General features: G+C 41.8%; 1 protein-coding gene across 1 annotated transcript in view; it reads left to right on the forward strand.

Moving 5' to 3' along the window:
- The first annotated feature begins 657 nt into the window (after nt 1-657).
- NEDD9 (neural precursor cell expressed, developmentally down-regulated 9) overlaps nt 658-25,168 on the forward strand; it is a 108,149-nt gene continuing 83,638 nt past the window's right edge. Inside the window, exon 1 of the mRNA XM_026104778.2 lies at nt 658-852. The gene's annotated coding sequence lies outside the window, so the exon portion shown is untranslated. The remainder of the gene's footprint in view (nt 853-25,168) is intronic.

Consider the following 25,168-nt stretch of genomic DNA (forward strand, 5'->3'; position numbering starts at 1 on the left):
ATCACATTTTTCCAGTTTGTGGGTTTAGGTGAATAGCTAGGCCTTGTTCCAACTCCACACCAATGACAAGGTGCACACTGCACCTCCATCGCTCCCAATCCCTACTCACATGGGAAGGAAATCTTGGTTTGCAGCAACCCCGCTACCCCTTATCTTCAGTTTTTTAAAGCAACTCAGGCCCTTGGCTTCTTAATAATTTGGGACAATGGGAGCAAGGGTCCTGAACCACGAAGGCACTTTATACTATGCATGACTTTAATCTGTTGTCCATGCACAACAGTTCTGCCTTCTGAATCCATGGACATGCAGAGCTCTGCTGAGCCAGGCAGCCTGAAGCGGTTTCACCTCACACAGCACAGCTGGGCTGCAGCGTGGAAAATCTGAAGCCCATGATCTAACTTTCCAGAGGTATAAAGCTCTTTTCAGCACTGAAGCAAGAAGGATAGAAATATTTTCAGCAATTTTAACTGCCAAATAAATAATCCTAATAAAGTGAAATTATTACTCGGAAGAGTTCCACTGAATTGGTGCCTACAATGCAGTCACAAATGACCACTGAATTCTCCTGTGGGCTTTCTTATTCAACAAACACTCAGTCTGAATATCTGAGAGATCCTGTCAAAAACAAAGTTTGCCCAGCTGAGAGGAAATGACTAAAGCCGGAAGAGAAACATTTGTGGTTTCTGTCTTTTACAAGGAAGAGAAGAGACAGAGTAAAAATTTACTCTTACAACAAAGTCTTCCCTAACGAATGGGCAGACATGGTTTCCTCAGGCTACATTAACCTTACAGAAGATTAAAGAAATATGATGGGAAAGGTCAGTGGAGGGAATTAAGAACATCCCTGGCAAGGTAAGTACTATCTGGCTACTCTGCTGTGGGTACTGGCATTTTTGAGAAGCCTGCTGTCTAATATCTGAGCTTGAACCTGAAGGTCTAGTAACGGTCTGGTTCCTGTTAATGGAGAATTCATGTATATGTTTAGACATGTAGCAATCTTCCTGATTTTTGAAAGATCCTGCCAATTAATTTGAATTTGGTGCTTGTTAAGGGCTATATTATTTGCCATTTTACTGTCCTGGGATTTTTTGCTGGAAGAGTATTTTCTCTATCACAACTGATCATTGCAATTTACTTCTTCCAACTATTTGGATGTTATTAAGCTCTTTAATGATGACTTGTTTTACTAGAAATCAAAGAAGTCCTGCCTCATTTACAAAACCAAATCAGGGACTTGGCTGGTGGCAGTTAAGTTTATTTGCAGAGTTGTCACCCCTACTTGAGAATGGGCTAAAGTCCATGCACCTGCTGATAGGAAATGCTGGACTATAAACTCTTCCTGAGAAAGCCTAGCCTTACTCTTATTAAGCAGTGCATTACCAAACAGATATCAGTACTTAATTATATTATCTGCATTTGTCAGGCAGGAAGTTTCTCATTTCCTTTTTACTGTTAAATATAGAGTAAAATCTGCTCCAGTCAGTCATGGATGCACCAGGACATGCTGGTAATTCTCTCAGTGGAGTTTTAGGAAGCAAGAAAGCTCAAAGATATTTTAAAGTAGAATTTTAAAGGCAAAGGAGATCATTCTTCATGCAAGTTTGAGCATAAGTGTTTCGACTGCCATTCCTATTCGTTTCTAGGTTTTCTCACCTATAGATATTCACGTGACTGAATTTTAATCATGTTTTTCTGATTTATTAAAGTGATTCAGAGTGACTGAGGATCATAAAATGATTGGTACTTAGATGGTCTATGGTGTTGGGCAAGGTGTATTCTAATGCTGGTGGTGTATGATTTGTTTTAAGCAGCAAGAAAGTTTAGCAAAAATGAATCCATGAACATTATTTGAATAATAACTACAAAGCTGTGTGATTGGTCTATGCCCCTTTCTTTCACTTTCTGCAGATGTTCACAACCAATCTGTTATTGTTCACAGAACAAACACCATGAATACTCAGGAAATATTACGTGATGACCTGCAGCACACAGTCCAGCCTTTGAGAAATATCATTCAGGGTGTGATAGGATATGACAATAGGATATGATTTTGGTAACATTGTGAATTATAAGCAGAAAATGAATCATTATGTCCCCTTTTGCTCTAACTCAAAGAATCATTTCCTGAGTTAAAAAAATAAGTTTGAATAAAATGCTCCTAGAGCAAATTCAGTTTGCAACACACTGTGAATTGCTAAAAGGGGGCTAATTCCTTCTACTTCACTGACTAGTTCTCTTGTATTTCTTCTTCTGCAGCAGCAGCCAGGCAGAAGGGTTTGTTCAGAGGCACCACCATGCACAGCCTCTTCCCACCTTGTCCCACAGAGCTGGGGGGAGGGAATGATGGCACAGGTATGGCACTTGGTGTTTTAGGCCAGACCCTCAACTGGCATAAAGCACTGCAAGTTGATGGAGTCCATATCTACCAGCTGCAGATACAACAGCCCTCTATAAATGAGGAAATTACATGGAAAGAGAATTCAGCTCATGGTGCCAAGGCTTCCCCTGAAGCAACAGTGCTTCACAGGGTCAATTGTAAAAATTATCCCAGCTACTAAAAGCATCATATAAACAGTAAGCAAAGCTTGACAAAAGATGGGCATGAGAGTGTTGTGCTGAGGCTAAATGCCTAGAATATGAAATTTTCTGTTCAATTCTCAGGAAAAAAACAAAATATATCCTAAAGGCTGATTATAGAATTGTATATTTCATCAACAGGCTATACTGCATCTTGGAAAGAGCTTTGACCCTCCCTTAGGGAAAGGGAACCACTATGGCTTAGAGGGCTTTTCTGCACCTGATAGTGGATACAAATGAACATGCAGGGGTCAAGCTTTGAAGGGTAGCGAGACCAAAAACTTCTCAACAGGTGTATTGAATATTCAGGCCTGTGACAGAGCATGATGAGGGGAGAGGAAAGCAAATTGGGAAGGAGGAATCTGGTGGTTCAAGAAGGAAGGGGGATGAGGAAGGGTGAAGCAATTTGGGGAAGATATGGCAGAATAAGTGGAGGACAACGAGTGTCATTCATAGAGGGGAAGGGTCAGTGGGTTCTGAGGGCGTGTGGAGAGGAGACTGGGCTGTTTGGTAAGGTGTTGTGTGGGAAAGAAAGGCTACGAGGATGGAGAAGACTGGGAATCTTCAGGTGCTGTTGGTCTGTGGATAGGTTGCTCTCTCCACTCCTCCATCCTGTATGCCTTTCCTCAGCATCCCCTCATTCTCCTTTGCCACTCTAACAGTCTCCATCAACTCTTCCTGACAGTCCTCCTACCCATCACCTTTTCCCAAAAGCAAATTTTCTTCTTACCATTACCACATGTCATTAGAATGGCATGGTTTCCCACAGAGAATAACAAACTTAAGGGGCCATTATATAGAAGTCTAACCAACTGTGGCACTAGCACCTGCTAAAGCACTACAATATATATATCTAGCCTATCCTCTGCTAACAGAAATAGGCAAACCTATGGACTTTCTCTGCACCTGTAGAGAGTTTGCCCCCCATAATCAAGCAAGGTTATTTGATAATGATAGTTAACATGATTTAACTGCTGTATTAATTGGAATGATATCTTCGATTGTAGGTTGCAGGTTTAATTTTTTTTTTCCATTAGCTTTGTCTCACCTAAATTTGCCTTTTTAGCATGAAGCATTTTCTGGGCATTCTACTATGCAAGCTTAGGGGCAGGCATTTTACTAGAAGCAGCATATTTTAAGTAAATATTAGCACTTTAAACAAATTTTAAATTTGTACTTTCAAGAATTGAAACTGAAAACTGTTGTTTTGGTTACTCTGTGGAAGAACAATTTGAATGAATCAAATACTGTGCAAAGTCATGAATTTGGTATCATGAGTACCAAAGGTTTAAATGTTTGCATAATAAATTGACAACCACAGACTCTTTTTTTCTTTTTTTTTTTTTTTGTGAGGAGCATAGAAAGGGTTCTGTTTGCCATTATTTGGTCAGAAGCATCTAGTTGGCTGTGCTTAGACCCTCTGACATCCCACCTAGGAAAAGACCAATGATTGTCCTCTGTCATCAGCAGAAGAAAGGGATCTAAACAACCAGATTCCCAGAAGTTGTAGCAGGTCAGTATACTCTAGGGTAAAAATAATGATCTTCAATCAATCTCTCTGATCCTTCTGATTTAAAACACAATGGTTGTGTTTACATGGCTCCTGAGGAGCAGGCCAGAAAACAGCCACAGTGCAATGGGCCCCATAATCGATCCATCTTATATTCTTGTTGAAGAGGCTCTCAAGATCCAGTGTAGACATTTTCTCTGAGATAAGGAGCAACCAGGGATCAAGCCCAGAGAAGTATCTGTGTTCTTCCCCCTGCCTAACTGCTCACAGAGATCTTCCTGTCCAGTGCCTGACCTGTACTGGGCTCACTGCCCAAAAGGGCACCCAGGCAAGTGCCTGATGCTGTGTCTCCTACTTATCTTTCATAGAAAACCTAATCTTGGTTTGTGGACTTCCTCACTTGTTGTAATGAAAATTACTGCAATTTCCATATATTCAGCCTGAACAGGGAAGGCTCAAAAGCATTTTGTTGCTCTTAAGGATCCTTTGGTCATTACTGCTGGAGAGAGATTGGAAAGCTCTTCTAGAAGGTGACAAGCAGTACTAGGGACTCTGAAATATCTGAGGAGAGGATATTTCTTCATATGGTCATGATGAGAATTAAGGAAAAAGGAATCTTATTTTAGATGATGAACCAAATTGCAAGAAATGACTCCAGTTACCCTGAATCACAGGTTGAGGGGAGGCTGCCTTGGCTAGCTGTGGTCATTTGTGAGGCATCACCAGCTCATTTCTTCACAAGCTTCACATGATGTGTTGAGACACACCATGGTGCTGTGCAGGAACCCAGCCATAAGGAAGTATACAGCCATGAAGCATCTGCACTCCCATTTCTCTCTTTGCCCACAGCAACCATCCTCACCCTGGAGTTTTACATTCACAAAGACATTACTGGCTAGGTCTTGGGTAAAAAGTTCATAGGAAAGACATTGGAAAAAAGGTCTTGTTTGGAAATATAAATTTTTTGACAGCAAAGAGCTGCAATCTGATTTGGGTATCTGGTCACCACACGGCAGCATGGGATTGACACCAGCGGAAAGGGCCTTTGCTGCTCTGAATCCAGTGCACACCTTCAAGGGAAAGAAACAACTCCCCTTTCTTAACACTTCATCTTTCTTTGAATCATAATTTATTCCACAGGTGCCATTTATAGCTGAATAGATGAATTCTTAATTCTAATAAAAGATCTCTGAATGATTCATGTAGGACACCTCAGCAGGATTTTCTTTTTTGTCTTTTGTTCTTGTATGGCTTTCTGAAAATAAGACCTGTTGTGCAACAGTATCACTAATTACTTCTACTCAGCTTTCAGACTGAAAGTGGCATGAAAGATTTTCTTTTTCTAAGCAGCAACCAAAGAAGCCTTTGTTGAAGAAAAGGAAAAAAAAGTCTAAGCAGATTTTCTACCACAGTAATTGGTGCATTTTGACTTCCACAGCCTGGTTCAAATATTAAGTTATCTTGCAAGCTCTACTCTTCATGTTGTGTTGAACTGTTCTTTTAAGCATGCAAACTACATAGAGCAAGAAATATCATTTAAGGTGGACTATCCCACACATATTCCCTAGAAGATATGGTGCTTCCTTCAGAGAGCCCCTCTGTAAATCCTGCTTTCTCCTCCCTCCAAAATAAAGTCTGCTGTTGATAGATCTAAGTATGGTCTATCAACTATGGGATGTTGGAACTATGATGTTCCCACACTAAGTAAACTAATTAAACAGCAAAATGAAGGTGACACAGAGCTATGACTCAGACTCTTCCTGTTATTCCCCACCCAGTCCTCACAAAAATATTCCTCTCACCCTTGAACACCTTGACCAAAGGCCAGGGTAACTGATGCCCAAGTAGGAGGGAGATTATACTGTCATTTTATCCCACATGCAGGTAAACAGCTCACTTTGCAGCCTAGCTAGTGATGTGGTCCGTTTCAGCTGAGATGAGAGAAGGGCTACCTTTTTTCCTTTAAAGAGACAGACATTCTTCAATTTATTTTGTAGCTGCAAATGACATAGCTGTCTAGTGGAACACTTTTGTGAAGAGAAGTTAGGAGAAGAGCCAGCATGGGGGCGGAGGTCTCCAGCTCTGCCCCTCCATTTGATGTAGTTTCTTAAAAGTCATCCACTGTGACTCAACATTGATCAAACTATTTTTGTAAAAACAACGGTGATCCCAAGGAAGATTTATATAGCACACTTGTGCTATAGCTCTCAGTTCCTTTTCTTTTTTTTTTTTCCAAGTTACTTAAAGCCATATAATAACTTTCACAGGCATATCATAGGAGACTGCCAACATTTCAAACATTTCCTTGATGTAGGATGATCACAGTTGAAAGGAATGTGAATTTTATTCGCAGTCAGTGAGGTTTTGTTTTCCTTAATCCCTGAGACTAAATCATTGAATAGTTTTTAGTCTCCAAACTAAATCTTAATTGAGACTTACTGTCATTTAGGTTACTTCATGACTCTTCTAACCAAAATACTGAGGTGCCTTTGAGGAAGTACTGTGACAGGAACCCAACAGTAAACTACTGGAACAGTAACCCTTAACCCGTTTTCATTGTTGTGAGTTGGTTATGCAAGACAGCTTTTCAATACTTGGAAAAATATGATCAAAGTTCCTTTTTAGTATTAAAATTGCTCTATTTGATGTGTTCTCAGTCTAATCTATGAACAGCATAACTGAGCCAGGCTTCCATGGACGAGCAGTAAAACTGGTGGTTTGTGTCCCAGGGTGCTATAATTTTGCTTTGTGCTGCACTTATACAGGTTTTTTTTTTTCCTACCAACATGAGAATTCAGCCTTTTTCTCAAGAACTGTACAAAACCAAACCAAACCCTTCCTCCCCCAGCATAACTCACTAGCAATTAGATTTCATCTAGGCATCAGTAAACACAGAGCAAATTGAAACAGAGGCATGGAAAAGACATCATCGCAGTTCAGTCAGTGGTAACTACATCATTAAAATTAGTAGTAGAGATCCTGGCAGAAGGAGGGGAATTAAGGATGTTTTGGTATTATTTCTACCAAAATAATTTGGGCTTCCTTCAAGCACTGTAGTACATAACTGCAACATTTTGCCTCATGAAGTAGGTCAGGTCTATTTTCGAGCAGAGCAGAAGGCATTTTCTGTCCCTGGTGCCAGGCTCACCAAAGGATGCAAAGGAGCTGGAACAGGATCATCAGGTGCAGCCTTCTGTTGCCCTCCCGAGCAGGAAGACACCCACACCAACACAGGGGAAACATCCTGCCAAAGAGGGGACTGAGAGGAAAGGAGGAAAATGGCCTTTTATCTGCCTCTCTCAGCTCCTCTGTGTCAGCACGTCTCCATGGCATCTGTCAGGGAAAATGAGGGGATGGTCTTGAGGCTTTGTTTAGTTTGGGAAAAAACCTGGAAGCAGTCACAGTACTCTGCAGCTAGTCCAGGGGAGAAACACTTAGACCACATTGCCTTTAACAAGGATCTTAGTCCTTAGTTCTAGTTAAGGACTAACAATTTAGGCTGACTGCTGTGGTTCTGCTAGGGGCAGTGAAGTCAGGCCATTTCTTATCCTAAGACAGGTATGTAAGTGACAAAATGAATCAACCTGAGGAGGGACCTTTTTCTGCCTTTCTGGAGGGATTGCAGATTATGAGTCTGGACTGGATGCTGAACTTTCTGACAGTTACAAATCAAGTGTCTGTGTTTTCACATCTTGGCTTCTTTTTAAACAGTGAGTATAACACACTGCTGCTTCACAAGGGAGTCACAATAGTAAATGCAACAAAAGCAGTGAATTGTTCACATGCTATACTTACTACTGAGTGTTTAAAAAAAAAAAAAAAAAAAAAAAAAAAAAAAAAAAGCCTTTACATAACCCAGGCTGAGATCCTCAGCACTTCACAGTTTGAATTCCAAATGAAGAGCATCAGCACCTCCCAAAGTCTGATTACCTGTTCTTTTCAGTGGCATTTGAGAGTTTCCACATCAGATTCTTGCTGCTGTTTTCTTTCAGAATTCAACTAAATAACAATTCCTAGTAAGCACTTTGTTTTTGAGAAATTTTATCAATAAACACCAAAGAACTTTCGGTCTTCAAGATATTCTTAACCCATGGCTTAGTAGTAATAAATAGTGACTGCTGCTTCTTTATCTCAGCTCTCAGTCACTACAGAACTTCCACCAAAAGCCTACTAACCCAAGGATACAGATTAGGGACTGAATGACTGCTGAAAAGGTTGGGGGAGCCCTGGTGGAGAGTAGGCTAAACGTGTGCCAGCAGTGCACTCCAGCAGCAATGAAAGCTAACAGAGCACTGGGCTGCATGATCAGGAGCATAGGCAGCAGATCTGGGGAAGTGATTATTCCCCCTCACTCTGCACTCATTAGATTACAACTGGAAACTGCATCCAGTTTTGTGCCCCCCAATACAGGAAGGACAATGACAAACTGGAGTGAGGTCAGCAGAGGGCCCATGAGACGATTGGGGCTGGAGCACTTGCTCTGTGAAGAGAGGCTGAGGGACCAGGACTTGTTCAGCCTGGAGAAGTGCTGGGGGGGCCTAAGAGCACCCCAGTGCCTATGAGGAGAGTATCAAGACAACAGAACGGGGCTCTTCACAGAGGTGCATGGTGGGAAGACAAGAGACAAAGGTCGTACATTGAAACAAGGGACGTTCTGACTTGACAAAATGAAAACTTTACCCTGTGAGGACAGTCAAACAGTGGAGCACGCTGCCTGGAGAGGCTGTGCAGCCTCCATCCTTGGAGATTTTCAAGACCAACTGGACAAAGTCCTGAGCAACCTGGTATGAAATTGATGTTGACCCTGCTTTGAGCAGGTAGTTGGACTAAGAGAACCCCTAAAGTCCCTTCCAATCTGAATTATTCTGCAATTCTAATACCCTAAACTGTCATCTGTCAAAAAGGGCATAGAAATTCCAACAGTCATCACTGGACAGCTCTCAAGATCATGCAGGTAAACTGCAGTAATCTTTGGGGCTTGTATCACCAATAGCATCATATGCATTTAGCTCAAGAAATTCTGAGGCAAAAGCTCAAAGGGTATCATCATTATAATTATGTGAATAGCCAGGACCAATGCTGATCTGCTAAGACCTGGTCTAGTGCCAAGTAAAGTTACCGAAAGTTTCCAAGGGTTCATATCAGCTGACTTCAGATGCAGCTATCCAAATCTGAACACATTATTGGCAACCAAATTACTGTCAGTGAAAAGAAACAAGCCAACAGCCATCCAAAATAGGTCATACAGATTAGTGCCAGATATGAGTCTCCTCTCCATTGACAAAGGAAGTCTGTCTGACTACTCCAGATATAGATGTGTGTAGTGTAGATCTCAAGTTCGGCAAGGTGGATGGTACCCCTTCTGACTTTGATGGAGTGATGGGGGGTGGATTAGGCTTGGAACCTGTTGAAGCCAGTGCAGTTAGAATTGAAACTAAATTATACAACCTCCATTAAGAAATACATTTTTTGTACAATTTCCAATCTGGAGTCCTATTCCTACAATTTTGTGCTCTTAACACTTATTTATTGGGGAATTTCTTATTCTCTCTTGACTGCCATGACTGGAACAGGTGTGAGGACTAGAAGAATAGAGATGGGGTGAAATTTAATACTGAAAAGCATCAGGAAAAGAGAGAAGAGAAATACCTGACTCTACTAGCTGATCTTACAGATTTTACATATACTGTGGGATCCAAGAACTTTTCACTGATCATGAGCTTACATATATTGTACCAGGCTTCACCCTGACTTCACAATACAGCTGGTAGGAGATTGTGCTCACATGTGTAGCAGTAGAAAAGGCCAGTGTCATCTTCCACACTACCAGAGCAGATGTTTCCAGCACAGAAAAAGAAGCCTTTGTGCCAGGCACTGACCTGGCACTTCTCTGGGACACTACGCACATGGTGGTCACTTGTACACAGAGCAGATGGAGAATAGCCACTCGGGCTGATGAGGGCTGTGGGGAGCTTGTCCTCACTTTAGAGGTGGGGTTGACTGTGAAACCACAGAGTTAGTTTCTGTTGGCAAAAGCATGAGGCCACATGGTGACATGAATTGAGACAGTGGTCCGGACTAAAAATAACCTTGTGGGAGGGGAAGGAGGCTGGACGGAGAGCAGTTCCCCAGCCAGGTTGTGGTCCCAGTTAGGCGAATGCCCAGGGAGGCAGCAGTGGTGGCCCTGAGGACAGGCAAAGGCAATGGGATGAAAGGTGGGACTGCTGCTTTCAGCACTCTACCAGCTTATGCTGGCTGAGACAGAGCACCACACAACTGTGTGAGAAAACCCAGCAAGTTCAGCCTGTACAAAGGGAAGGTGGCAGAGGGTCTGACTGCCTTCTATAAATACACAATGGGAAAACCTCACAGAACAAGCTATTTAAGATGAAAGACAACCTTGTTCCTACACGCTAAAACTAGCTGTATCCTGAACAAACAGTTGTACTGTTAGTGAAAATTAGCAGGTTTTAAAGCTTAGAAGTGAGATTCCCCTTCAGCCAACATGCTGGTGTTTCTTTTCAGCTGTTTCTTTTGCCCCCTCTTCATTTGAGTTATCTCCTTTGCAATTGTCTTCACAAATAAAACAAGAGCCAAAATGAAAGCCATTTGGCATTCACCCACCATTACAATGTTTCTTGCAGAATGACTTCTCTTTCAGTATCATAGTGATAACTGGAGCCATACTAGTATGAAGATGCAAGTGACAGACAGGTCAGAGAGAAGTAACAGCTTTCATTAGGCAAACTGAAATCCCTGACAGGGGGAATAGACAAGCTTTCAAGTACACAGGTCCCTGAAGAAATGCTGTGTGTCCAGATCTTGCCTGTTTTCTCTTACTAAATATTACCCAGTCTAGTAGAAGTTGTTGTTGGTCCATATCAAACTTCTCTCTCTTTTCAATGTTTAAAGTTTTCCCCTCCCACTCTGCATTTCTATTTTATTGTACTTAGTTTTATAGTGGCTGATCCAGCCAGTTCTTCCTGTATATACTAATCCATCTTTAGGTACCTGCCACCACTACAATGGATAATGGAGTTACTCAGAGAAAGTATTAAAATGGAAACTGAGAGGTGATTGAGAGCTGAGCCACAGAGGTCCTTTTCTGCACAGCCAAGTCATTTGTCCTTGTTTGCTTAGGAAAACTTTCAATCCAGATCAAAACCTCACTATTCAGGTCTCATCTCTAATTTTCTCTCCACATATCTTGCCCCATACTCTTGCTGAGTCTGAGATCAGATTCACAGGCACTTGCTCTCTAAGTAGCCAAAAACAGTCACACAAGAAACCGCGACTTGTGCTACAGATGTAGCCACAAAAAATACACACAGACAAGCCAGAAATCTGAAAACACCCTCTCCCCCCCAAGTATTAAAATTACCATTATTAGCCACTGCTTAATGTAGCTCTTGACTCCCAGTTGCCTGGCAGAACACTCAGATCCGTTTCAGATCCTCTCTCCCCACTTTAGGAAAGAGGCTTTGCAATTTTTGTGCAACTACTCAGAAAGAAGATAAATCTTTTCTTCAATTATCTTCCATTTGAGTCATGCCACTTGCCTCAATCATGTTAAGAGGCAGTGTGCGATTGGCTGAAGGCTGCCAAGCAGCACACTAAATTCCCTGACTAACCCAAACGGAGACAACTCTAGGGTTTCCTCTATAGAAAGCTGACATGTTGTTTGGGAATGCCAAGCCAACCAAGCAAACAGGTTATCAAAACAAACTTTTCTAAATCTGTCCCATGAAACAGAACAAACATGTGGGCAATGCCGTTGCTATGAAAGGAAGGTATGTAGGACCCCAGTCATTAAATTACTCTATACTTTGGCTAGCAGAGCTCTGAAGACAAGAAAGTGTGTGTGGGGGGAGAGGAATCACCCCCATCAAAAATTTCATCCTAGCTAAGGCTTCAGTGTAGACAGTCAAACTAACATTAAAAAGTCCTTCTCCTGGTAAAATTAATTCCATTTGTGAAATTAATCTACACTATAAAGGCAAAAAGCTTTTGGTAGCATAACTGCTACTTGCATTAGCTGAATTTGCCATATATCCATTCCAGCAATGCTTTAAAGTTTAGGTTGGTTTTGGGGGGTTCAGCTCATTACAGGTTCACTCTTCCCCACTCAGTTGAAGTTAAAGACTTCTAAGCTTTACAGTACAAATAATTGGCACTTTTCAAACTCCAAATATACAAGACAGGGAAAGGCACAGGGTCAGAAGAACACATGACAATGTGTGTGCTTAATGCTTAGGCAAACATGATACCTGTTGGATGTGGCAGTAGCTCGCATGTAAGGTCAAAATCCTTCCAGCCTCTCGCAAAGTCAAAGCATACTGAATAAATATGGCATGTGTTACTCATCACCTGTGCAAAACAATTTGCTCTATCATATATGAACTCAAGTAATAGGAAGGCCCTACAAAAGGAAATGAGAGACTTCTTGAAGTGTATTTGTACTGCAGTCACTTAATCCTGGTCCACGATACCTTAGCAGGGCTGTCTCAGGTGCAAGGCACTTACACACCTGGTTTCACTGCACCATTATAGTTTACACATGCCCAAGAAGCTTCATAAATTAGCCCATGCTGACCTGCAGAGTAGTGGGGGCAGATCATTTCTGAGAAAGCCAGTTATCTCTCTACATTGAGTAATGACCTGCTATGCCTCCCCTTCATTCAACTCCTGTCTGCTTATCTGGGGGATTAGCCTCCCTGTGCCCCCCACTCCTACTTCCCCCTCACCCCACATCACTCTCGAGAAAGCCAGTTATCTCTCTACATTGAGTAATGACCCGCTATGCCTCCCCTTCATTCAACTCCTGTCTGCTTATCTGGGGGATTAGCCTCCCTGTGCCCCCCACTCCTACTTCCCCCTCACCCCACATCACTCTCCAAAGTGCAGTTACTTCATATAAACCATGTTGAGAAGACAGGTGTGAAAGTAGCTGTGCCTGCTAGCCTGCCTGTCAGATTTGCCTGCATGGCTCTACCACTCACCCTGCAGGATATTCCCTCAAGATGTCAGGGAATAGTTCTTCAGGCTGTATATGCTGCCTAGCATTTAACTACCTCCTCTTGCATCTGAGTGCAGCAAAATATCTAATATTTGTGTTGCTACTACATCTACATAGGAAAAAAGCACAGGACTATGCAATTCTTTCTTTGCACAGGTATAGTCCAGCACTTTCACTGCCAGATGACTATCACTGTCCTGAAACCAGGATTCAGATCTCATGGCAGACCAGGAAGTTCATCCTGGTTTACACCTTCCTGTGTATATGTGACATGTGATTTCTAAGTGAATCTGAGATACATATATTGCCAGCCATAACTACAATATATCCATTACCTCAGTCTTTAATGTATTTATGCACAGAACTTTTCATCTTCCTCAGCAAGTAGCAGAAAGGGAATCAAATTTCTCTTCCCATCTGTCTTTCATAATCGTAATATGTCAATCTACTTTGCAACCTATAAGATCCCCATCTAGATCAATTTTACATCCCTGAGCTTAGGTGTGAATTTGGCTTTTTTTTTTTTTTTTTTTTTTTTTTTTTTTTTAAAGGTTTGGCTGCTTATATATTCTACATGGTTTATATTCTGATAATATGCCAAATTTGAAATCCAATTGCAAATTGACACAATAAATATTCAGTGCCTCATAGACTCACAGAAGAGTTATACTGATGTTTATCTCTGTACTGGGAACTGTGACTGCTCTGCTGAAAGACTTCCTTCATCTCAGCAACCACAATCAAAAAGCTTCACCATTATTTAGTATTTGGAGTGTTTAAAACCACCACCACAACAACAAAATCCATAGGAACAACCTGGGAGTAGAACTGTGAAAATAATTGGTAGTCGTGAAGCAACAGGGCGATGATACTGATTTTATCCTCATTTGTGTTTTGAACAGATTTGAGATACTCACCTGAATTCTGGCTTACTCTCTCTCCAGTGGATTTAATCACTAGAGTAGCATAAAGTACCTGTAAAGCCAGACCTGCCTGCCATAAGACGCTCATGTTGCTACCACAGAACCACCACAGTGCCCCTTCTCCTGGGTTTCCTCATGTGATACAGCTCTGGAGTGCAGGACACCCTGCCTTCAGGGACCATAGGGAAGCAGCACTACATTAAGAGGAGGGAGACTCTGCCTGCTTTAACTTGCACCAGGAACTGAGCTGAGTTAGAATTAAATTAAGCTCCTCCAGTGAATGGTAGTCACTGATAGTTAGTGACAGCATTCCTGGTAGCTTCACTCTGAGTTTGTAAGCTAGAAGATGACTTCTGTCTGCTCTGCAAGTTCTACTTGTAAAGCTCAGACCAAACCAAGTTCTCCTATATCATCTCCATCAACAGTTAAACATTTGATTATTTCCAGGCATTCTGTGTTTTTACTCAAACCTGCTAAAATTATGTGAGAAAAATCACCATTCTGTCTAGAGCCACTAAAACCAGTAAATGCACTTAGTCTGACCTGCTTGAATAATACCAGCCATAGTATTTTACCACAACACTTGTGCCTCATATCCAAAAACTCGTGTTTACCAGGATCTCATCTTTTCTAAAAAGATTCAATGCTGACTTACAGATTTTGTATGATAGACTATTCCCACATCCTGAGTTAAGCAGTTAATTGCTGACACTGAAAGCAAAAGGCATATTTAGTTGCCCATTTTCTGCTTTCAGCATCTAAACATTAAATCTTGCTAGTCCCTGGATAGTTCTCTATTATTAAATATCTCCTTGCTAAAAGGTGTTGGGTGAGAATATCAAGTCTCCTATTTGACTAACTAAATTGATTTACCTTCTCTTGTCTCTCATTAGAAGGCACAGTTAAACCTATGCACTGTTCTGCCAAGCTGTTCTCTGCCCATCTGTCAACATCCTTTTAAGAGTGTAAACATCAGAAGCAGACTGAGTATTCTAGTAACAGTCTCATTAATGCTGTGCACAGGGAAGTATCACCTCCTTAACCTTTACTCAGCAATCTGCTCTAATCTGAGATAATAGCATTTGCTTTCAGGTGTACTGTATCACATGGGGAGCACATGTTTAGCTGATTATCCATCACAGCAACAAGCCTGAGTCACTGGTTTCCAAAACACAATCTCTCAGTCTATATGGCGTGACTACAAAGTATATTTTTGATCTGTAGGTACCTTGAATTTTGCTGAAGATGTAAACACACGCTGTTTGGATGAAATCAATTTACCAGACAATCCAGATGACCCCGAAGAACAGCTTTGTCCTTGACATTGTCCTTTATGACTTCATCAATGGTTGTGCCATCATCTTTGCTTGCTGAAATTTGGCATTGGCTCTCAAGTCATAAACCAAGTGACTAAATAGCATTGGGCCCAAAAATGAGTCCTTTGGTATCTGTCAGAAATATCCTTTTTGAATGATTCCCATTTGTAGTTACTTAGAAAGTGTGCTGATTAGCCAGCATCAATTTTATTACCCTTCTCTAACTCCTTCCTGATTGCAATTCCATATCAGCCTTCCCATGATTTGTCCCAGAACCCATGTTCTTATCAGCTTATTGCCTGATCTATAATTATTTGAGTCAACCTTTCCACCTTTGCCTTATTTGACTTAGCTGTCTGGCGTGGCTTAAATGTCTTAATGCCTGCCCTAATTATTTTCCAATCCTTGGTGCTGTCTGAAATATGAGGAATATAAGGGTGCACCAATGGGAATATATTTTTCTCAGACCACAGTAGAAACTTTTGCAGTTTTGACTTGGCCATTCTAACTTCCTCCACATGCTGACTCCTCCACAGGATTAAAAATAAAATTTCAAAGGAGATACCCCTGCCCCTCTTCTCCCCGACATGCACGACTAGGCTTGCTTTAAAAGAAACAAACAAAAAACCCAACCAACAAAAAAAAGTTGAAAACTCAGAACTTTCACCTTTGCCCTTATTTGGCCAACAGAATGAAAGCACTGTCTCTGGAAGTTCAAGTGGAATTTAACATTTCTCATTTCAATATCTTACTAGGTTTATTTGAAGTGATAGCTGTCACCTCAAACCATGTCTTCGTTATGCTTTGCACAGTGCCTAAAACAAAAATGCCTAATCCGACAGATCTCCGACATTGTTGTGGTACATGCAACTAATAACAAGAGCATAATCCCACTACCATCCTTCCTCAGTTTCTTACTCTGAAAGTAGCATTGGGTTTACTTAGGGCAGGGAAAGGTGGTAGAAGCATCACAGAAAGAAAATGCTCTCCTCTGTAAACATCTCAACTCTTGATTTCTTCTGGCTCATCCAGGATATAACCTCTCCCTTGGAGAGGATGGTTTCCACATGATATAACATCTCTGTGGCTCACCCTGGAGGTTCCCAGTAGCGAAGGAGACCAATGCAGCCACTGAAGGTGATGGAGGGGAAGCATGACCTTCAGATGTTGATTTGTGCTTGGTGTGTCTCTGGGCATTGCCATTATCCTGGGTTTGCCCAGCTCACGCTGTCTATTTAAAGAAGGGATAAGGCTGTGATAATTTGGGATTGGCTGCCTATGTAAAATGATACTGAATGATAGGAATGTCCCTGCCTTAGCCCAGTATGATGGATTAGTAAAAAACAGTATCCTAAATTCCAAGCTGGAGTCAGCTGCTGTTTCCAATTTCCTAAATGATAAATTGGTGCTATCTATAAATTCATCATATATGGGCTAGTATTGCTACCTCACACTACCTTGTTTCTAAATTCATGCAACAGGAACTCAGGTGACCTTCCAAATCCAGATGGAGGGTTTTAAGAACTGACTTATTACTTGCATGCCACAGGAAAGTAACTGATATGCTGAAGTGTCTTTGACAAACGTATTTTGTCTAACATTTCATCTGCTCTAAAGTCGTGTCCAATTTATCACCTCCAACAAAAAACAGGATCACTTGTGTGGCAAGCTTTAGCCATTAAGGTTAAAAGCAATTTGTATCATGTTATTGCCACCTGTATTAAAAAAAAAGTACGGGGGAGCAGCAGTGGGAACAGCCGCTACCCTTTGCACCAACTCTAAAGGGTAAAGACAGATGCCTAGGAAGCAGTACATTTGATGTGGGAAGCATGAGGAAGGGAAAATGCTGGCAATAACTATGCTATAAGCACATCTGTGCTCAGAGGACAGACATGCCCTATTTAAGGAATGGCTCCCTGATGCTCAGCTTTGAAAGTGGAACAAATTTTTAGTGTTGGTTCTGAATATTCTAGTTTTCAAGTTTAAAGCAACACGAAACAGTATTTGCAGCATGCAGCCATTCCACAATGATTTATTCTTTCAGATAAGACCATCCCCAAGCTAAACCCAAAAGCTACTTTCTGGGAGGTGACCCACTATGACTTGGCTGGCTCTGGAGTCAAAGCAGCAAAGACCACCTCAAGGTTTCCAGAGGCTCTGCAGCGCTAGGGTTTAAGTGCTATAATTTGCTGATGTCAATACTTAGGAAACTAGGTGTGAGTTAGAGACTTCCTGGAATTAAATGTGAGGCACCAGAGATTGTGATAGAAGAAGATTAAGGGGCTTTTAGGAGGAGGCCTTGCACAAAAACTTGGTCTCCACCCTGCCTTCTTCCTCCTAATCAGGAATATGCCACTTCTCCCACACCCACCCTGGTATTTCCCCCTTGATGAACACAAGCAGGAAGAGCAGCAATAACTATCACAACGGGAGAGCTGCTCAGGAGCAGCGAAAACTTGCATGGAGTCATGCTTTCTGACATAAGAGTGTTTATCAAGAAGCAGAAGGCACACCAGCCTGCTGGAAGGGACCTCTCTGGTCAGCCTCAGAGGAGCAGAGAGAGAGCAGATGGCTAGGGAGTAGAGAAGGTGTCACCTGCAGAAGTACAGTGAAGGACATAGCTAGATAAGTGGGGTTTACTCACTCCTAATTTAAGCAGTATGTTTACCTGACTAGCGATGCGTGCCCACGAGTGAGCTTACCTGCTGTTATATTTACAGATCCACCACTGCTTATTAGTCTTTGCCCACATGGTGGCTTGTGGCAATGCCAAGTCCAAGGAAGGAGCTGTGAAGGAGGAGCTGTTATCCTGGCCCTCAAAAGTCCCATCTTTACAGCTACCATTTTCTCACTGCAAGGGGTTGTAATTCCTCATACATTCTTACCTTTTCAAGGTCAGCTTCTCTCCCATTGCTGTATCCACTTTTTTTCTTAACTCCTTTTTATAGTAAATTTGAGACTCGTGATTTATAGGACTTTTTTTTTGATGTGGATAAGGGGCCATCATGCTGAGAAGGTTGATAATAACCGCCCGTCTGAGAAAAAACATCAGTGAAAGCACCAGAGCATTATAATTTAAACTTCTTCAACCCAGTCTGCATTGTGCTCTCACAGCATGTCCTCTGGGATGTCCCAGCCATTCCACTGCTGTGCCCCTCACCTCCAAGATACCCCTTCAAAGCTTTAAGTTGGAAACTTAAGAGGTTTGATACTGAACAAAAAAATAATTAAAAAAGCCTGTGATTGCAATGACAGATTGACTTGCTCAGGCTCCGTTCACACCAAGGCCTAGGCTGCAACTGTCCTCATTGAGCCACAGGCACTCAAAACACAAAAGCAGCAGAAAGCTGGGGGTGGAAAGGGGGCAGGAAGAGAAGAGATAAAAAGGGAAAGAATAAAAGTGTGAAGGAGGGAAAGATAAGGGAAATGAAGGAGCAAAACAAAGGACAGAGAGAAAAGTTCTTGAAAGTGTCCTTCTGGAGGGAGGATGGCAGAGGAGGCTGCTCCTGCCCTTCCCTCCCCACTGCAAAGGCTTTGTAACAGACCATCCACCAGCGAGAAGCCTGGCACGCTGAGCATTGCCTGCAGACCAGGCAACATTAGGGGTAGCTGGGTACAAATGGCAGGCAGGGGAGGGGAATGGTTTCAGCTTCACCTGCAATTCCAGATTGCTGGAAAACCCTTGAAGTATGGGATGCTGCTGGCACTGCAGCCTACCTGAAAAGGCTCACATCCATCACGGGAGAGCTCAAAGATGCTCCACCCTTCTGACAGGCATGCTTTGGGGGAAAAATATCTCCAGCTGTTTCTTCTCACTTCTTAGTGGGGTGCAAGAGGGTTTGGCCACAGCTATTATGGCAGGGTCACTTCATGTTACGTTCTTCAAGGCAGTTGTGCTTCCTCACTGCAGGGTGGTAATTTCTGAAAAGGCTGGAGGGGAAAAGAGTCACGAGAAGAAAGCAGCGCAGACAGGGTTGGGGGCAGAGCTAAATGAGGTCCAGAACTCAGTTTTCATTTTGTCCATTCCCAGATATGTGCTTACACTGTAAACTGCAATTCACTGCATAGCATGTCTCACTTCTCTGTATAGCTCTGTTCAGAGGCTTTAGTCTGTTTTCCTTGAAGAATGCTTTCTGGTAAGCATCAAAGAAAAAACAGATACCTACAATATTGTGCGGAAAAGGCCTCTGGTCTAAGTAATTCCACTCAGAAAGGCTGATTGAGTCATATTTCCTTCTCTCCACAAACAATATTTTTAAGGTTGTCTGTTGTGAAGGACAGTTTTACAATTAAGTCTAGTAATATACTGGGCTAGAAACAGTCCTCCCACATGGGGGAAATAGTTGAGACTTTGGAAGAATTATTCCAAACAAAAATCCAAATTTTCAAAAACTGAAAATCTTAACAGCAACAAAAAAGTCATGAGGGTACTTTTTTCTTTAAAAAAAAAAAAAAGAAAGCTTTGATCATTTCAGAATACTTGGATTTTCCTCTTTTTTCGGGGTTTTTAAACTTAGGCCAAATGTCAAAACAAAGTTAATTTTGAGCCAGAGTTTTTCCTCTCAAAAATGTCACAATGAGACTTAAATTCAAAGCCAATCTTTTTCTGAAAATTTTAGTAATAGGATTGTTTTAAAATTACTAATTCTAAGCAAAACTATTAGTTTTAGACAAAGTAACTTTTTTTATTTATTTATTTATTAGAAAAATGATTTGGTGAGAAACATTCCCAAACAACTGCTCTTTAACAGGGCTGTCAAATGCCTTGTATTTGTGTCCCAGGGAAACTGTTTTGTAAACTGAAACTTACTGCTCTTGCAAAAGCAGGAGGAGCCTCCTCTGACCTCCCTGCTTCCATGCTTAGGAAAGCACGTTCCAACAACACAGAAAAATGACTTGCCACAATACTTCTTTGAATGCAGAATCTCCTCCTCCCCCGTCATCTGGCCAACAAAATAATGCTTACAGGCAACTGTGAATTCACGACCAGTGACAAACCAAAGCAGACATACTGAAACTGCTTTCTGCTGGCCTTGAACTTCTATTTGCTCCCTGCACATATCTCTGAGTGCTACCAGGGCCATCAGGCAGGTACCATATTCCCATCTATTCAAGTGTTAATCACTTCCTAGACTATTTTCCAAATGGGCTGTCTGCCCATCCTAACCATGTCCTCTCCTCCAAGATTTGACTCCATTGACAAATTTGAGGGTGGAGTTTGCACAGTTATACCCCCTGCAAGTGCTGTGAAAACTGGCAGGTGGATGGAAAAGAGTATGGGAAAGGCAGGTTGGAAATTGGATCCTACACTTTTTGCTTGTCAGCAACCAGTGGACTAGTCAGCACCACTTTACCAGCTGCCATTTAGCACATGTAGCTTCTATTATCCACAGCACATGATGGCTTGTCTTGTAAGGGCATTAAGGTACATGGAAGCTTCTGAGATTATCACAGTTTTTGTCAATTCTTTTGTTAATTCCAGTGCTGCTGGCATAATTTAGTTTTAGGACATGCAAGTCACCAACACAGTGGGTTTTAGACCCACTGCCCTTCTGTTGCATGTAAGAGCAATCCCATTTACACAGGTGCAGCCACAGCAGCTGACAGGCAACATTGCCACCTGTTCTCTTCATTTGCTACCAATATTTTTCCTTTGAAATCAGTCTTAATAGCAGCTGAACACATTGTTTCCAAAGACAGATCTCTGGAAGATGAAAACCATAACACTCCGCAGTGGTCTGACAGGTGACTTTCGTGTTGATCTATTTGCAATGAAGACATGACATTTTGTTCTGCTGAAATTATTTTTCTGCAACTCTCCTATAGTGAAATGAAATCAATCTGTTCAGATCTATTTGTATCCATAAAACCCAGTGCATAAAATAACACTTCCTCACATAAATTATTGTTCTAGTTTAGTCTGACTGGCCCAAAGACCAGACCAATACATGCAGTAGCTCAGATAACAGTTCTTAAAATCATGCAGCTGTGTATGGTCCTGAATACATCAGGTAAAAGCAGCAGTCCTTTCCTATGAGAGGAGCTGAGGACACCCAGCTCCTGGTCAGACTTATTTGGCACATCCCTGGCCTTAGCTCTTACACTCCACTATCATGTACCTATAGTACACAAGTTGCATTTGTTGACTTCATAGCAAGTGAAATAATCTGTTTTGAAAACCGAGCTCTTCTGAGTGATTCCAGATTTGCACTTGTGTAAATGAGAGCATTCCTGGGCCCACGTTGTAGAGGTCAGTAGTTCTCACGAGCTAAATTCCCCTGGAATAAGCCCAACTCAGGGCTGGCTGCTAGTTCCTCATACAGCCTCCTAGAGGTGGTGTATTCTGCAGCAGAGTTGCTGGAGCATGAGAGTCTCAAAAGTTGCTTTTGTACATGAGAAAACTATGAATACCATAGTAATTTGCCTGGGTTGTTCAGCTGCCTAATGTGCAATGTTTTATTACAGTGTGAATTAACCCAGCACTTAAGAAACACAGTGTGCCTCCTGGTGTGGGTTCAGGGTGCCCCGCATGCTCGCCTCCCTATCTATCTGCCATGAGCTCATCTGGCGCCTAAGCCATAGAGCTTCCTTGCAACAGCAGTGAAAAACAAATGTTTTTCATTATTGTTTAAGGAAAACAGCTTCCAGCACTTAAAATTTTGTGCATGTGTGCGTGTGCGCATAAAAATGTCAGAGACTTGCTGAACTTTGAGAAGCATTTTCTGCCAAGTGGTATGCTCTTCTTTTTGTTAGCAGACCAAACATACACATTTGGGCTTCAATAACTGCAACTGGTATGCTAGCAAGATGTTTAGCTAGGGATGTAACTTGCTGTGATTGACAGAGAAAGAAAAAAAAAAAACGAAAACCCAATGGTTTAACAAGTTACCAGCAGTGTTTTTGGGTTTATACCAATGCTGAAAGTAATTATCCTTTGGCAATTTTTCAGCAGTAAGAATTCTGACTATTTGATAGTGCTGCAAGTAAACAAGGGGAGAATAAGCATGAAATGAAATGAATTGATACTGCTGAAGCAAAAAATGATTGGCACTGAGAGGAAAGCATATCCAAGATAATCTTCAACTGTCATATGCATATCTTATAGCACATAATTGGATGAGGAACTATTTACAGGGCTTCAAACAAAATTGACAACTGAAACTTAACTATGTATATTTAAATATATATCCACTTAGGTAAATCCCACCTTTCACATAAACACATTTGGTTTTAATAAAAAAAGTATATATTTTTTAGTATATATACTTTTTCAGCTAGTCCAGCAAGTCTCTTCACCTCATATGGAAAATCATTCGTAACAGCCAAGGGAGCCTGAATATAGGTATAGGGCACACGATCAAACATAGCTATTCCATGGGAATGCATGGTGTTTGGAAGACAGACTTTGATGGCCAAAACCCTTGCTCACCATGCATATAACATGCCCTTTCATTACGGCAAGCATTTTTGTGTGAAGCAGGGGTGGCAAACATCTCGGCTAGCAATGTTAAGAGCTGAACGGCCTGCTGCCTTGCTCATGTTCAGATCTGAGGGGATCCACAGACTAAGACTTAATTTGCCTACTTTTCTCAAAAGGCCCAGTTTAGTAGAGAACTAGAGCTATTACTCACAGGTTTGCATAAAACATAACTGATGGAAGCTGTGGTCTCTTCTTACCCTACAGCTCAGCTGCTATATAAGAAAACCAATGTTTAATTCTGTTCCTCTGTCTCACTTGATCACCCATCTCGCACCTCTTATAAAGATTGTGAAACCACTTAGATGTAAAGTCTTGTGGGGAAATAAGAAGGGAGTACTCGCCTGTTTTGTTTTCAACTCTTAATAATTAACTGGCTGTAATTCTAGTCTCTCCTCCCACAAGTGCCCTAACACTTTGGCTAGAGCCTCAGAGCAAATTTTATACAACGCCAAAAACAGAACATCCATTCTGAGGTACCTAACTCACCTCACATGGTAAAGAGAGCCTCAGCACCTAATTTAAAAACCAAATTGTGGCAGTAATGAGATTAATCATTATCATGCCAACCATGACAGTTTTCACATCACTTTATAGTTCTAGTTTTATGCTTCTTCCCCTAGAAAGCTCATGTCAGACAAGACTACAACACATCTCAGCATCTTACAACCAAACTATTTAACTAGACTATGTCTTCCTCTGCTGAGTCCAAACAACATTTACAACCCCTAACTCAATGACATGTTATATCACTGCTGAAAAAGTACAAGTTGCACAGACTTTCAATAGCAATCGTAAAAACAGTTCCTGAAGGAATGCAATTGGTAATTACTCATTCAAAACACATCATAATTTTTTTTTATTTGGATGCTATCCTGTGGCTTTGCTTGTTTCTGTTACAGTTCTTGTTTAGAGTACACACTCAGTGTTTTTGCCTCCACAGAGTGACCGCCAGTCACCTTAAGCAGGCAGATGAGAAATTCCCTAAGTGTAGCTGGCACTAAGTCACCCCATCCCTCCTTGGGCATAGGATATGAGAGAAGACAGATAAGAACCAGGAACTGTGAAAAGGCAAAGCCATAATATGGGAAGTTAATGGACCAGGAGGTCGACAAGAGTTTAACAGAGTGTAAAGGCTTTAAGGTAGGACAACGGGCTAGATCTAAGTCAAATCTCCTAACACATGACTTTTGAACTCAGACGACTAAGTGGATGCCTTTGAGAGCTGGGGAGAGTTCTGCATAGCAGCTATTTCACCTTCCATAACATAAAAATCAGCAAAGTAGACGAGGCAAAGTCAGAAGAAATGTGCAATCCCTATTAATTCAGTTGCTGTAAAGCATTTTCCTGACTCACCAGGGGCTGGCAGGTGGGAAGTGTCAGCTACACAGCTCAGAGTCCAGCATCCCCCTTCAAACCAGCTTGGACCTCAGCTGGTGCTGGGGCACAAGACCAAGAGCTGTAGTAAGGGAAGAGGGAACAAGTTACTTCTCTTGTCATGCTTGCCACAATGGCAGTAACTTCTAGCCAAGAGGTCAGGCAGAGCAGCAAGAGTGGTAACGTCATCAGCTGCTGCAGCTAGACCTGAGAGGAACTTTGAGTCAAGCTTGAACCTCCATATGGGATAGTTTTAAATGTTTGATGTTCTGTCTTACCTCAGAATGGCTTATTCATAATGGTCAACTCAAGGGGAAGGAGACAAAAAAGACACTACCAACAACCACCAACAACTTTTTTAGCATCAGCTCTGAAGCCAGAGAGCTACTGGCCTGCAACCTTTTCTCCTGCCTTTGGTGTTGCTTAGGGCAAGCGTGCGCTAGCAAACAGTCAGGTGGAAGATTAGAGCTGTAATTCTGAGTTGTGTTTGTATCAGGAACAGTAGTTTCTGATGATCACTTCCTCAGGCATACTGACTATATGTCATGGATACCAGGTACAGAGTGTTTCCATCCTACTTTACAAACCCAAATGCTCATAAAAGGTGGGATACCATTACTCTAAGAATTGTCTAGCAGAACCCTATGAGTGCCTGCAGTTGCTCTTTGGTGTCAAGTCAACTTTTATTGCTCATTTATTGCCCAGGACCAAGCTGGTCCCTGCTAAATCGAGCTTGTGAGCCAGGGCCTCCAGAAGGTACTGGGCTGATGTTTGTCTGCCCACCAACAGACATCATGGGAGCTCATTGCATGTGGGAAAGAAGTGACTCTGGGAGGCAACAGCTACAGGAGTTACTTCACTTCTGAGGCTCTTTGTTACCTGTGACTAATTCTTCACTGAAATTAGAACATGTGGATTCCTGCCGAAACATACACTTCTGACAGGACAGCCTAACCTCTATTTTCTTCTGGC

The sequence above is a fragment of the Dromaius novaehollandiae genome, chromosome 2 (assembly GCF_036370855.1).
Source record: "Dromaius novaehollandiae isolate bDroNov1 chromosome 2, bDroNov1.hap1, whole genome shotgun sequence".
In the NCBI taxonomy this organism is placed as follows: domain Eukaryota; kingdom Metazoa; phylum Chordata; class Aves; order Casuariiformes; family Dromaiidae; genus Dromaius; species Dromaius novaehollandiae.